The sequence below is a fragment of the Zootermopsis nevadensis genome, unplaced genomic scaffold (genome assembly GCF_977971745.1).
Source record: "Zootermopsis nevadensis isolate Lab colony 2312 unplaced genomic scaffold, Znev_1.0 Znev_ptg000016l, whole genome shotgun sequence".
Taxonomy (NCBI): domain Eukaryota; kingdom Metazoa; phylum Arthropoda; class Insecta; order Blattodea; family Termopsidae; genus Zootermopsis; species Zootermopsis nevadensis.
In genome coordinates this window covers 11,234,019-11,248,864 of record NW_028259148.1, presented here as the reverse complement: position 1 = coordinate 11,248,864, position 14,846 = coordinate 11,234,019, and the positions used below count along the sequence as shown (strand labels likewise).

Sequence of the window (14,846 nt, the reverse complement as noted above, 5' to 3'; positions counted from 1 at the left end):
TCATAATGTCAAAATGTGGGGTTCTGAACACACCCCACCCTATGGAAAGCCCGCTGCTGGGAACATAAACCACACTCTTCATTTATTTACTGAAGTTCAAAAAAATAATACCTAGAAACATTACTGAAAGCCTTAAAACTGCACACTGGGTTTACTTAGGGTCCCAATTATCTGACCTTCCATTTTATCAACGTACCATCTCAAAATGCTTCATTTTAACAGCCGTCAACTCAGCACGTAGCAGAATGAATCACACTTCCTGACCAAGCCCCTTCTACATTTTGTGAAATGAGTTTTTTGAGAGTGCCTTCATAATTGGTTTTGGAGAGAACGTGGCATTAGCAGCGCTACCCTAATCTTTTTCTTCAGGCTTCGGGATTATTTGACAATTTTAATCACCTGATCATCCTTATGCCCTATTTAGATTTGATAATCAGGACTCTAATGTATTAGATCCATGAACAAGGCAGTTTAGAACTCAAACATTTATATTTTATGGTAGCAGTTGTAGGATAAAAAATTACAATGTAGAATGGATGCCTCTTCATTTTCCTTGGCACTTGTTCTTCCCTCACCTGAACGTAATTTGGTGACAATCACTACAAGATTTGCCACTCATGGTAGGATAGGTTCGAGCACAATCACATCTGTTTTCAGAACTAGACTGCAAAAGAAGATTTAATTCATTTCTCTCCCATCAGAAAGATACATCTCAAATCACATTCCAAAGAGTGTTTCTCATTTTTGTCACTTTCATCATAAATGGCTATTTTAATTTAAGTCTCCAAAGAAGCAAATATTGTTCTTCTACAATAAAATCTTAGTGTTTTTCGCTTTGGGAACCATTTCCTTCCCTGTCCCTCACATTGTTTATTCCCTGTATAACCATAATTACTGATTTCCTGTTGGCCATCAGGTAGTTTTCTGCCTGGATTTTGTTTTCTTTCTTAAAGTTAACTCTCCACATGTAAATGCACCTACTTCACTGGCATTAAAACAGACGACATATATTAACTGGGTCTGTGATAGGGGCAAACTAATAAGTTTAAAACTTGTTTAAAAATTTGCTGTTCCCAGGGAACATGAATATCCAATCTGTTTCCAAACGCTAAGACTCACTCAAATATCATTTGCTGGTTGTTTCCTTCTTCTGCTTCAAAAGGCTTAGCTCTTGAAAGTATCTCTTGCGACAAAACCGCACGGCTCCACCAACCAGGTGCCTGCAAGAATCCAATTAGGACAACAGCTGCAATCAGCCACTTTAATTTGTTCACACCTTCCACCACAGACACAATGGCCTCCAGAAACAGAAAAATTAAGAATATAATCAAACTGAGTTGTTTATTTCTTGCATCTGATGTTAGCTTGAACAATTCTAAGAACAAACAGTTGCTTTCTTCATAAATCAAAGTGACATAGTAATTGTAGCCACATATAAACTATGCTGAGTTTTCTATGGTTTTTCATGTAAATTTCTTATTCATAAGCTAAAGTTACTTTCTTAACTTTACTTTTCAATTAATATTACAGAATCATTCTGTATTTACATTTGACATTGATAACCTCAGCAAATGAGTCTGCATTAATAAACAAATATAGTAAAAATCCGATCCCAGGTTCTTCAATGTGGACAGACAGACAGCCATCTAACACAAACAAACAAGCTATCAGGAGCATTTTTTTAAAATTTCAGTTGTTGAAGCGCCTATGATTGATGACTCTGGTATGTACTTATTTCACTGCTGCAAGCTTAATTACATTTCTTATCAAAAGATGTTGCAAATTTTGTTGTGTACTTTACTAGTACAAGAGGTGAATGTCATACTATATTTAACATTCAAATTTCACTTTGTGTCTTAGATGTTAATATCTTCCTCTATGTTTTGAAGAATAATGGAGCCAAACATAAACAATTACAGCTAATTTTTCTTGTAACACCAGACAAACAAACGTAGAATTAAGAAGTGTTATTGAGCACTTCAGAGTATCTCCAGTGCTTGTGATTAAAATTCCACTTTCTTACGAACATGCATTAGCCAATCCACCAGATACCAGGCAGGCGACTGCACCATATTCAGAAACCACTGGTGGTTTAGTTAAATAAAACTGTATCATTATTTTTACATCCTCATGGAATGGAATAAGTACCATGCTGTGCCCTGTCCCCTCATTGCTTCAGCGGCCAAGTACTGTGAAGTATGTTAGTTTATCCTGCTGACAAAACAACATATGTGACAGGACTTCAAGAAAGAGATGCTTCTCACTAGCTGTGGTACTATAAGCATAACACAGAGGATTGCAAACACCCAAGATTGTCAACGGAAGCAGCACAGAGCCAGTTCAGTCCATCACCTGTCCTCACAACCTTTTTCTCTAACATCCAGCTTAATGTGTATTCCTGTCTCCTTCTTGGTCTTAGTAATTATGTCCTTGAAAGCATACATGAAGCTGAACAGTGACATCGAGGATCTGGATCTACATCCCCTGTACTGATTCATGAATCATTCGTAACGATACGCAAAGGACGAATGATAAAATATCAGGGTAATGATTCAGGACTGGTAACGATTAAGATTTGCTAGACCACTGTTCTGAGAAGGCAGTCAAGAAAGCGGTGAACCATCACAGAAAGATCGATACTGTTGGAAAAAACAGTTTTGATTGCCTTAGTTTACAGATAACAAAATCTGTACCTTTTATAATTTTCCTAAGCCATTTGTTATGAATTCTTAAAAAAAAATTATTGACAATAATTCTGATACAAGAATCTTATGTAAAATCAATGAAGATGTGGATGAGTTTATGAATTTCATAGTTAGATTCAGCTGTTCATAATTGTAAAGGTTTGTACACAGTTAATAATAAGAATAAGAATTGAGCTGCTTCAGGGCTCAGAAATCAGGTCTGTTTTTTGTAAGCAGAGAAATGCTAATTGTACTTACTGCCTACATGCAGAAGGTTAGGCAAAGTGGAGGAATTGCATCACCTCAAAGGAAAATTTCATTTTCTTGCTTTATGAACATTGTTTACAATAACTAAATGCTGAATCTTATAGAGTAATTTATCATGAAGACAACACATAGAGAATTTTGTAATAATTTCTGCTCTACGTTTGATTACTTGACAAAGTTTTGCAAAAACACATTTGGCAGACATAAGCAGGTATGAGGCATTTTGGGTAGTTTTGCTGTATGTATTGTGCGGTGTTGTCTCAGTTCAAAAACCACAGATTCCAGGTACTGACAGCCTGAGTTGCATGCCGTGTGTTTGTTACTGCATGTACTGTACAGCCTATATTGCATTACTGTATATGGTATATGAACTTTTGTAGAATTACCACAGATTGATTTGATCCAGATCTTATATCCTTCAGAGAATGAGCATGTAAATGTGTTTTGTACTGATAGTAGTCACCTCTGTTGTTAACGATTGATATCAAATCTGTGGAGCACTCCCCCTAGAATGTTAATTGATGGAGGTGAATGCCTGAAATATTCTCGATATTCTGTCGGGGAAATAAAAGCAATACGAAATGTTAAAAATCAATCACTGATTTTATTTTTGTTGTCTTTAACTAGCTAAAGTGACTCTATGGATCAGAATCCGTGTTGAGAATCTAATAATCGTTCAACAACATAAGAAATTACCTGCATTTTACTGAACCCAAAGCTTTATTACAACATTCATAAGAGCCTTTCACAGGCTATTTTTCTCAATCAGATGAATCCAGTCTGCACATTACCAACTGTTTGTCTTAAAATTAATTTTAATATCATCCGTTCATCTAATCCTATATCTTGTGAGTGGTATTTTCTCTTTCCAACTAAAATTTTCTAAGTATTTTTTATTACCCTATGTTTGCTACATGCCCAATACATAGTGTTCTTCTCGGTTTGATTATCCTAATAATATCAGGTGAAGAGTACAAATTGCTATGATCAGATGCTAATATGATATTAGATTTTTATAGCAATTACTATTTTTTTTGCATTTATATTATTTGAATTAATATAACTTGATGTTTTGGTGAAATCCTTTTCGGAATATACACATAATTTCTTCTACTTCCCCCTCCCCTCCCGACTCATTCGTTTGTGTGGTAAATTCTTCAGTCTTTTTTTGTAAAAACAGGTTTTCATATTTAAATGTTATCCCGCCAGAGTAGAAGTCTGACGGCCAATCAAGATTTCGATAATAACTAGCTGTTTGAATGTACCAATAGCATCATTTGTTGCTTTCTGTAAATGTCTGACGGCCAATCAGGATATCGGAAATAACTAGATGTGGGAATGTAGCATCATCTTTCGTTCTCACTGTTGTATAGTCGAGGACGCCATTGGAAAGGTAAGAAAGCATTCTCTTAGAATATTGCTAATATGTAACCGACTGTAATTGCTGTTGTTGATACATATCGTGGAAGGTTTCACTTAGAACCTATTTTAGTAAAACTTGCTGCGTTCGTAATGGAAAATTAGGTATTGCGTGTAGCGTTCCATAGATGCTTCATAGGCTTAATCCAAGGATGTAGAATATGTTATAGCACGAATACAATACATGTTTCTAATACATAGTTATGACGGTAATTTACGGTTATCTGCAGAAATAATTAAACAAGGAAGCATCCACACTATTACTCACATGAATTAAATGTAGAATGTGTATGAAGACTTGTAATGGTTTTTGATGGGTAACGTGATTTTTCATTGAGTTTCATTGGTGGTTAATGGAACACAGTATTTTGTCTGTTCTTTGTATTAACATGCATAAAATTCCTATTATATTTTATTGGTATAGGATTGTCAGTGTTAAATGCTCTTCTTGTGGCAGTGAAACATTATTCATGTGTTCAAGAAATTCTCCTGTTTTGGAACCAGGAAAGCTGTTCATAAAATCTTGCTGTTATATAAATGGGTCGAAGGAATTATTTAAGTTTCTGATAGGTTTTGCTTTGGGAGAGGGAGGGAGCCCAATTTTAACACAAAAACTGGTCACCTTGCACATTCCACACCTGAAAACTAGAAGTAGAACATGTAGCCGGCAGGTGTTCTACAAGATTTATTTAGATGTTTGACTATTAAAACTTTGAAATAGCGGCCTCTTCCTAATTCACAGAAGAAATCAAGTTATGGTAATCGATAGGATTTTCTTAATTTTAGATTTCTCTTGCAATTAAATATATAATTATAAATGCCATCTGTCTGACCAGGTTTCAGGTAAACCGATGTGTGGCTGTTGTTATTATTAAGAAAGTAACTGTCTTAAAAGAAGGAGTAATTGTATGCTGCCATAATGAATTATTATTGTCTGCATTCTGGAATTTATGTTTGATAATGTATTCCTTCTCTTTGCCACAATGACATGTCCATTTGAAGCCATTTAAGTAATATCTGGACCCTTTTCTCAACTCTGAAATTGATATCATTCCAGTTTTGTTGAGTTATTTATGTGCATTGCTTGTGAGAAGCTTAATATTTTTTGATGTTGTTCTAGATTCTGGATGTGCTTTCACATTCAATGATAGCAGTAATTTTTTATTTTAATAGCATAATCATCATGCAAAATGAAACTTTGTCAGAAGTAGTGTGTGTGTGTGTGTGTGTGTGTTGAAGTCTGGGTACATAACCTGTCTCTAGTAGGGTAATTCCTATTTATTACCTTATTCAGATATAAAGTGGACCTTCAGTTATCATATGTTGTAGTATCAGAAAATTATGTTGAATTTGGGTAGGTAATCTCTATTTAACTGATTTAATGCATTTAAAATGTTGTGGGGAATATGGGAAAAATTAATTTTGAAAAGGATCTTGTGTTCATGTCGGAGAATTTAAATATGTTTAAGTAATCTGAGTGTGGAGGAGATACTGTCCTCAGATCACGAGTAAAGCGGTGCTGGGAGAAGTTGTTTCTGGTGTGGTGCGGGGGAATGTTTAGTACCTGGTGGACTAGAGGACTGCTATTGGTAGGAAGTGTGACATGCCAGAGTTTTATGTTACTACACACAGACTGAAACCATCAAGCAGTTTAGACTAGCGTGTATTGAGTGTGTCTTTACTCTCTTATGTGGGTGTTGTGATAATATTCTATATTCAATCACAGATATAAAGATGTCAAGTGTATGTAAACAGGGGAAATCTATTGACAGGGAAGTGCAGGAAGTAATATCCAGCGTAGTGAAATTGTGTTGTGAGGAAGCAAGGCGGAATAAGCTAAAAATTTCCCTTGACCTGTGCAACAGACAGGGCAGCCAGATACGCGGGTGTATCTAAGTCCTTAATTAAGAAGGTAAGGCGGGAGTCCAAAGGTTAGATAGGAGAAGGGCACACTATCACCTTCACACATGCCAGGGAAACACCGGCCTAGACCTACTGATAGGATTGTCACCATTGACTCCTTTGACATGTCAGTGATGAGGCGAACTGTGCAAGAATTTTACGGAATACAGAAGAAAGTACCGAGCATCCCCAAGGTACTGCTCATAATTAACCAAAAAATTTTCTTTCCATGGGGTGTTGATACTCTATGGAATATTTTACATAACTTAGGGTTTAAGTAAGCGCAAGTTCTTGATTGAAAGGCCGGACATAGTAAACTGGCAAGGGAGGTATTTTGTGAATATTAAGACGCTTCGCAATGAAGGATGAAAGCTGGGTAGACAGCCATTTAACTTTCAAAAAGTGCTGGCAAAGTACGGAAGTTAAAGGGGTATGCTCTGATGGAAATGCTGGAAAAAGACTGATTTTGGTTCACGCTGGATCCCGTGCTGGTTTCCTTCAAGGTGCAGGACTGATATATAAAGCTGGCTCCGCAAGTGGTGACTACCATGGTCGGCTGAACAGTACAAATTTTGAAAAGTGGGTTAGAGAGAAAATGTTCCAGAATTTGCCCCCCAGTTTAGTGGTAGTACTTGATAACGCTCCATACCACAGTGTACAAGCAGATAAAACCCCATCAAAATATTCTGTTAAATGCGAAATAATCTCGTGTTTACAGCGGCACGGAGTTTTCTGTGATCCAGCTATGAGAAAAGGCCAACTTTATGACCTAATACTGACAATGAAACCAAAAGAAAAAATTTTCAAAATTGATCAGTTATTAAATGCCCATGGCCACATTGTGGTTAGGTCGCCTGCATATGTGTGTGACCTTAGCCCAATGGAACTAGCATGGTCTAGGTTAAAGAACTATGTTTGCGAGAACAACGTGACAGGGTATCTGTCTTTGAAGCGGCTGCTGGATTTAACAGAAGGGATTGCAACTGTGACTGCAAAGGATTGGGAAGGATACTGCCAACGTGTGGAACAACTGGAACAACAATACTGGGGACAGGACGGGGTTGTTGTTGACGTGATGGTCTCAATAATTATTGCTAATCCAAATGACAGTAGCGATGACAACGAGACTTCTTGTGAAGATGTTGAGTCTGAAGAAGCAACTGACTTTTCTGACTCCAAGCTCGCTCGGCCACTGTGAGGTAATTTTAAAGCTATATTCGTTAGAACTTAAGAAAGCCTTTTGTCTGTTGTTCCTTCAGTGGTTATGGAATGAATGCTTTTAGGTTGGCTAGTAGCAGTTCATCACTCACTGCGAAATCTTGCGCATGCACGTATATCACATTCGTATGACGGCTTTTCTCCTGATCTGTGGACTGTACCTCTTCAGTTTTACAAAATATGCATATTTGGGCGAATGTTTCTGTGAATTTTCTACATAAGAGGTTTTCTTGATCTGGGTACTGTCTCTCAAAATTCATTATTGAAAAATTAGCAGAAGATCACACTCATGTTGTTTGTTACGTCGTAGGGTTTAAATCTATGGTGCAGTGCCTTTAAGAGATTCTGTAGTAAGAGATTTGTTGTGCCAGGAAGTGTATAGGATTTGAGTAAGATAATGCTGAATGATTTTGTGCATAGTATTATATGACTGCGACAATACAAAACTTTTGCAGAGTTCCATTATGCTTGAGGCAAGGGCTTGAGCACTGCTGCGTGTTATGTAATGAGTGTGCAATTGACAGGACGACAATACACACCTTTATTGGACTACCTGGAGAGAACAAATGATTCGTCTCCTTCTGCCAGTTTCTGGCATCTACCATCCTCTAGATAAAATTGAGGGAAATCTTCAATTAAATCTCTCCAGAAATGTGAGTATAATGACCTTCCTTTACATTCTCTAAGTACTGTAATATTATCATTGACCTTGTTTCTCATTTCTTTTAATAGCATGGTGGCATTAATGTAACCTGATTTTGATTGAGAGTACGCTAGTTTACCTTCCGATAGTAACACAGTCTTCATTTGATTTGGAATTCCTTTGTTTTTTAACTTTTTAAGAAAGCATGTCAAGTTAGAATCCACGTAGATTGCCAAGAATGAAGTGTCATGGGGCTTAATTCCACATTTTTAGATTCATTACATTTGATAGTGTGACTGGCTGTGGGCTGAATAGCCAGGGTTAAATTTTCTCTCTGAGAAAACCCTTTTTCTCTTTGTAACGTTATCCAGACCAGCTATGTTAACACACAGCCTCCTGTGAAATAGATACTGGTGCTATTCCTCCAGAGATAAAAGAAACGAGTTTGTGAAGCTAACCATTTATCTCCGCTTTTAATGCAAAGTTCTAGAAATGTATGGAGCCTTTGCTCCTCATTCTCTCAGCACTTTCATGATGTGTTAACCACAGTGATAACTTCATGTTAGTTAAGATAACATTCAATGGCTTGTAAGTAATTACCTGTTTTGTGACACATTTATGTGTTAAGCACCAGATGTAGATGGAAGAATATTAAAATGGATCTTGGGGAAATTGTGTTGGAGTGTATGGCTAAGTCCACACATTGTTACAATCTAGAGGATGCGCATGATGCTTACTGGACCCCTAAATATGCTTGTGGATCTTTCACATGAAGGAGAATACTTGATTTTAAAATAAAATATACCAATAATTCAGCATTTATATTTTACTTGCCACAACTGTAGATCAATGATCTGCTTCACGCTTAGCTGCTTTTATTCCGGGGATAGGATCCCCAACTATTCATTGGGTATGAGGAGTGGGCCCCAGAGTTGGTCTTTCTTGACGTGGTAGCGAAGAGATTCCTTGTCTTCGCCAGGAATTTAATTCCAGCCATTCAGTCTGAATCTGTCACTTGATAGGGCCATGCCAGTTCATTAATTAAATACTTATTAAGATAAAATATGAAGTTGATAAAATGACCTTCTCAGTACACATCCTATATATTCTGTAAGTACTGTAATATTTTCATTGCCCTTGTTTCTTGTTTCTTGTTTCTTTTAATAGCATGGTGGAATTATTGTAACCTGATTTTTATTGACAGTTCCCTAGTTTACCTTCCAACGATAGTAACACGAAGTCGTCATTTGATTTGGAATTCCTTTGTTTTTTAACTTTTCAATAATGCCTGTCTTGTTAGAATCCACATAGATTGGCAAGAATGACTTTGGTATGTGTTGAAAAACTATCACTAATATCACATTTGAAGTTTTCATGGGAATTAAGATAATGTAGGTCCTGTGGGTTGTAAATCTTTGTGGACATTATGACTGATAGTCTCCATATGTTTATCCAAGAGTTTGTTATCTGACTACAAGTTCAAGCACTGTTGACACAGAAGACCAGTATCAACATTGCCATGAATAATTGTTAAGAAAGTTACTGTCTTATATTATGGAGTAATTGTATGCTGCCATAATGAATTAATAATGTCTGTATTCTGGAATTTAAGTTTGATAATTAATTCCTTCTCTATGCCACAAAGACTTGTCCATTTGAAGGCATTTAAGTAATATCTGGACACTTTTCTCAACTCTGAAATTGATATCATTCCAGTTTTGTTGAGTTATTTATGTGCATTGCATGTGAGAAGCTTAATATTGTTTGATGTTGTGCTAGATTCTAGATGTGCTTTCACATTAAATGTTAGCAGTAATTTATTATTTTAATAGAATAATCATCATGCAAAATAGAACTCTGTCAGAAGTAGTATGTGTGTGTGTTCAAGTCTGGGTACGTAACCGGTCTCTGGTAGGGCAATTCCTGTTTATTACCTTATTCAGTTATCATATGTTGTAGTATCAGAAAAGTATGTTGATTTTGGGTAGGTATTCTGTATTCAACTGATTTTATGCATTTGAAATGGTGTGGGGAATATGGGAAAAATGAATTTTGAAAAGGATGCTGTGTTAATGTCAGAGATTACCAGAATATCACACTCATGTTGTAAGAGATTCATTGTGCAAGGAAGTGTATAGGATTTGAGTTAGATAATGCTAAATGAATTTGTCCATAATTTTAAATGACTGCAACAACACAAAACTTTTGCAAAGTTCCATTATGCTTGAGGCAAGGGGGTGAGCACTGCTGCGTGTTATGTATTGCGTGTGTGCAGTGGACAGGAGGAGCAGGCGCAGCGTGTTCGGACAGGAATGCAAGAGAAGATGAATCAGCTGGAGTCTCATATAATTTGATACATCCTGTAAACTTTGCAACAAAAATTCAAAATGACCCAAGAACAGCAATTGATAATATTTTTGTCGATACTATAACACTTCGCTCAACTTCTACTGCTCCCATAATAAATCGTCTATCAGACTATGATGCCCAGTACTGTATGATTAATAAATGACATTGCTGGAGCTACTACAGTGAAACCTCTATCCATCGTTCCCGGAACTATCGTTTTCCCGGATGCATCGTCCGTTTTGTTCGGTCCCGAATACATCCCATATAAAATAATGTTACATTTTCCCGCTTCTATCGTTCCTCGAACTATCGTTTTATCGCATCGATCGTTCAAAAATCTTATTCCCGGCCCACAATTTTCCCGCAATGATCGTTTCTGAGAATTTAAAATGCTGGGTTTAGAGATAAATTAATACCGAAAGACGCATAATGTTTTTGGAATACACAGTAGCGGTAACCTGTTATGTCGCCCAACCAGCACATTCTTTTGGAATGAGGGTCAGCGGTGCAGGGGTGATAGTTGGAGAGAATGGCGGCGTGCATTGTCAGAAATTTTACAATTTTAATTAGGGTGCACTCATATTTCGTTCCAGCGATGCCAGATGGCATGTGCAGTGTGAATTTCTTCACAAATGCTTTTATTACAAGTACAAAGGAAAGGCTGGCCGCACTTTCATTCTTCTGGTTCATCTCGTTTCCGGCGGTTCAGGGTCTTCTACAGCTACGTTTCGTTGAGTTCGGCAGTAATATTATTTCCATTCTTCCTGTTATTGTTCGCGAAGCGGGGGGGAGCGGTGAGGAAGACGACGAATGCGAGCCCGAAGCTTTGCCGAGTTTTGCCGAAGCACACGCTGCATTGGCGAAAGTGAAGTCTTTCTTTTATGCGCTTAATATTAGTGAACGTGATGAAGAAAACATTTTGAACGTGGAAAGTTCTCTGTTTGGTCTAAAACGTAAAGTTTCAACAAACCAGTTGTCCATTAAAGACTTTTTTGGTAAAAAGAAGTAACTTTGAAAGAGAAACATTGTTTGTTTTTTAAATTTTTAATGCTTTCCCGCATTCATCGTTTTTATTTCCCACCCCCGCTGAAAACGATGCATCGAGGTTTCACTGTAACTCAATACCTTTGAAGCTGAGGAATGGAAAATTAAATAATGAAACAGTCGTGCAGTTTCAGCTTCTTCTGAAGAATGAATCATGGGAATCTGTTATGAAGTCAATGATACCAACAAAATGTTTAACTCATTTGTGTTTTCTTCTAAACATTTTTGAAGCTAGTTTTCCTATTACATATGAAAGTGTAGGCAAAATAAAGAATGACTGGATTACGCAAGGTATAAAAGTATCTTGCAAGCATAAAAGGAGTCTCTTTATGTACATTAGGAACATTTTTAAAAGCTGCATTTCCTGTAAGATTTTCTGGTCTTAATATCTTTCCAACCACTGAAACTGAGGTGAAAAGTGTAATGCAGTCCCTCAAACCTAAAAACTCATCAGGTTATGATGCAATAACAAGTAAAATTTCGAAAGCTTGTTCAGCTTTAATTGGTCATCCATTAACCCACATTTGTAATCAGAGGCATTTTCCCGGACCGCCTTAAAATATCAGTAGTACGACCGCTGTACAAGAAAAGTGACAAAACTAGAATGACAGATTACAGGCCAATTTAACTTTTAATTAGTCTTTCTGAAGTATAAGTCGTTCGCTGAGACATGAGCTTTCAAATGCGCGTGAGGGAGGGTACTGACGCTGTCTGCTAGCGATAGTGGGGCGAGTAGGGGAACAGATTTCTCTGTACTACTGAACACAAAAATATCAGTGCAGATTGAATTACTTACAGCGGCTGACGAACAACTTACAAAGCTTCAATTCCACTTAATTCCCCATCATCTTCTTCTGCATCTTCTTCCTCCCTCTTCTCTTCCTCACTACTGCTACAACTGTTGGTTTCATTGTCGTCTCATTTCTGTAACGACTTATATTTCTCAAATAAGACAGTCTAGCTGCACGAATATCATCCTTTTCGATGAGAACTTTTCTATTACTTTTCGATTTCCTCCTCCTGAAGCCTGAATCTTTAATTATTTTCCAAACAGCCCACTTCCTGCCACTGAAGTTAATCTTTTTTTTAATTACTGCCAACGATTTTAAAGTAGGACGCTCCCTTGTGTAGTGTGAAATTCGTTAATCGTCCTTCGAATTACACACTTGTCAAAATCATCTACATCAGTTTCAATTTTCCTTCTTGGCCGTTTCTTGTGAGGTGTGCTGAATTCTTTTCCCACTCGTTTATTATGTTCGTACTCTTTCAGAATGCGTTTCAGAGTACTTATGGACACACCAGTAGCTTCAGAAGCACGATTTTGTATTTGATTAACGTTAATCACTTTGCCGCTGTCAGCTTCTTTCTTCATACAACTGTAAACAATTATCACCATTTCTCTACTTTTGCTGTGTATTACTCTAAGTCCCCCTATTTTCTTTACACCTCTGCCCACGCTTTGCATTCTTTTCGTGCTGAGTAGAAACATCAGCAATGAATATGACAGGTCTATTATAAATGGGTCAATGTTATTGAAATGGAATTTACCACGCGAAGTGAACTTGGTCGAGTCTGCCTTGTAACTGAGCTCTGAGTTCACCCCACCCACTGTTCGAGTTGCAGATACACTGCACATCTCAAGGCCATAGCTCATGTCCCACCGAACGGCCTATACTTGAGAAGATTTTGTACAATAGATTAAGTTATCATATGCAAGGCCCTGAACAGTTTGGCTTCTGGAAAGGTGTATCCACTGAAGATGCAGCATTCAAACTAACAGACAATGTGCTAAAATTTATTAAACAAAAAATGCATGTTGGAGGAATTTTCTGTGATTTAGCAAAAGCTTTTGACTGTAAATCCTGAAATTTTGTTGGATAAATTACATTTTTATGGCTTAAAGGAATGGCAGCACAATGATTTAACAGATAGAAAACAAAATGTCAAAAGTAAAAATAACTAAAAAAAAATTTTCTCAAACTGGGGAGCAATAAAACATGGAGTTCCCCAAGGGTCAATTTTAGGGCCCTTGCTTTTTATAATGTACATAAATGACCTTCCTCCACAATAATATCAATAAATACTTTAACAGAACCCATAATATTTGCTGATGACACAAGTGTCATAATTTGTAATAAAAATATTGATGATTTCTGTTCAGCATCAAACATAGTTTTGTCTCAGATGAGTAAATGGTTTACTGCCAACAAGCTGGCCCTAAATCTAGATAAAACGAATATTCAATACAATTCTTTATTATTAGTGTGGTGTATCAACAGCCAGAAGGCCGATTACAGATAAAGCACAGAGATGAGCACACGAACACAATAAAAACATAAAAGGTAAAACAAGCAGAATATAAAATGCACTAATACGGAGGACGTTAATACGCAAGAAACTCGCAACTAAATATATTAGCATATTTGTAAAAATAATTTAAATCCATTAAGTAAATCATACTATTATAGAATGTGAAGAAGTGTGACAATTTTCGTCTCTCATATGTCCAAGTCGCTGCAGATGACATTTAGCAGAAGGACTGTTTTTGATCTGGGCTAAAACTGAACATTGTAAAATGTATAACAAATAACTCACCACCATATGCCTTGAGTATTGATTATAATGGGAAGTATATACAAGAGTCAATAAATATAAAATTCTTGGGTTTGCAAATTGATAATCACCTAACTTGGACAAATCATATCGATAAACTGATAGGTTCTCAGTTAGATCTCTGTTGCATGTCAGCAATACTGACACGCTGAGATCAGTATATTTTGCCTATTTTCATGCTATAATGTAGTATGGAATAATTTTGGGGGTAATTCATCAATCAGTAAAAAGATATTCACTTTAAAAAAGAAAATTATTTGATTAACAAAGAAATTCATGGAGAAATCTATTTAAGAGGTTAGAGATCTTAGCTCTTCCATGTGAATACATATTCTCTTTAGTGAACTTTATTGTAAATAAGTAAGAACTCTTTCAAACTAATTCTGCTGTACACAATGTCAACACAAGGAATAAAAATCAGCTTCATAGACTAATTGCCAACCTCTCATGCTGTCAGAAAAGTGCATATTGTGCAGGAATCAAAATTTTCAACAGTCTACCATCAAGTCTCACCTGTCTTGTAAATAAGAAGGAGCAATTTAAGGTAGCATTAAAAAGATGCTTAATTACACACTCCTCTTACTCTGTTAATGAATTTATGTTGTTTACAAATGAGTGATAAATTTTCTTCTGTGTGCAATGGGTAGATCTACGAGGGGTGTATACAAATGATTTAGACTGGAGCTACGATTTCGACCCGGCAGGTG

At 36.6% G+C, this 14,846-nt stretch overlaps 1 long non-coding RNA gene and 1 pseudogene across 2 annotated transcripts in view; one reads left to right on the top strand and one right to left on the bottom strand.

Annotated features, from left to right (window-relative positions):
* Positions 1 to 660: 660 nt before the first annotated feature.
* Positions 661 to 3,369, bottom strand: LOC147873770 (uncharacterized). The gene is made up of 3 exons (XR_015535332.1): positions 3,338 to 3,369; positions 2,149 to 2,214; positions 661 to 1,220 (listed from the first exon to the last, which is right to left on the bottom strand). It is a non-coding gene; the product is annotated as an uncharacterized LOC147873770 (long non-coding RNA).
* Positions 3,370 to 4,301: 932 nt separating this feature from the next.
* LOC110835116 (splicing factor 3B subunit 2-like) overlaps positions 4,302 to 14,846 on the top strand; it is a 21,259-nt pseudogene continuing 10,714 nt past the window's right edge. The window contains exons 1-3 of the transcript XR_015535316.1: positions 4,302 to 4,344; positions 5,872 to 7,471; positions 8,015 to 8,143. The product of XR_015535316.1 is annotated as a splicing factor 3B subunit 2-like (transcript). The remainder of the gene's footprint in view (positions 4,345 to 5,871; positions 7,472 to 8,014; positions 8,144 to 14,846) is intronic.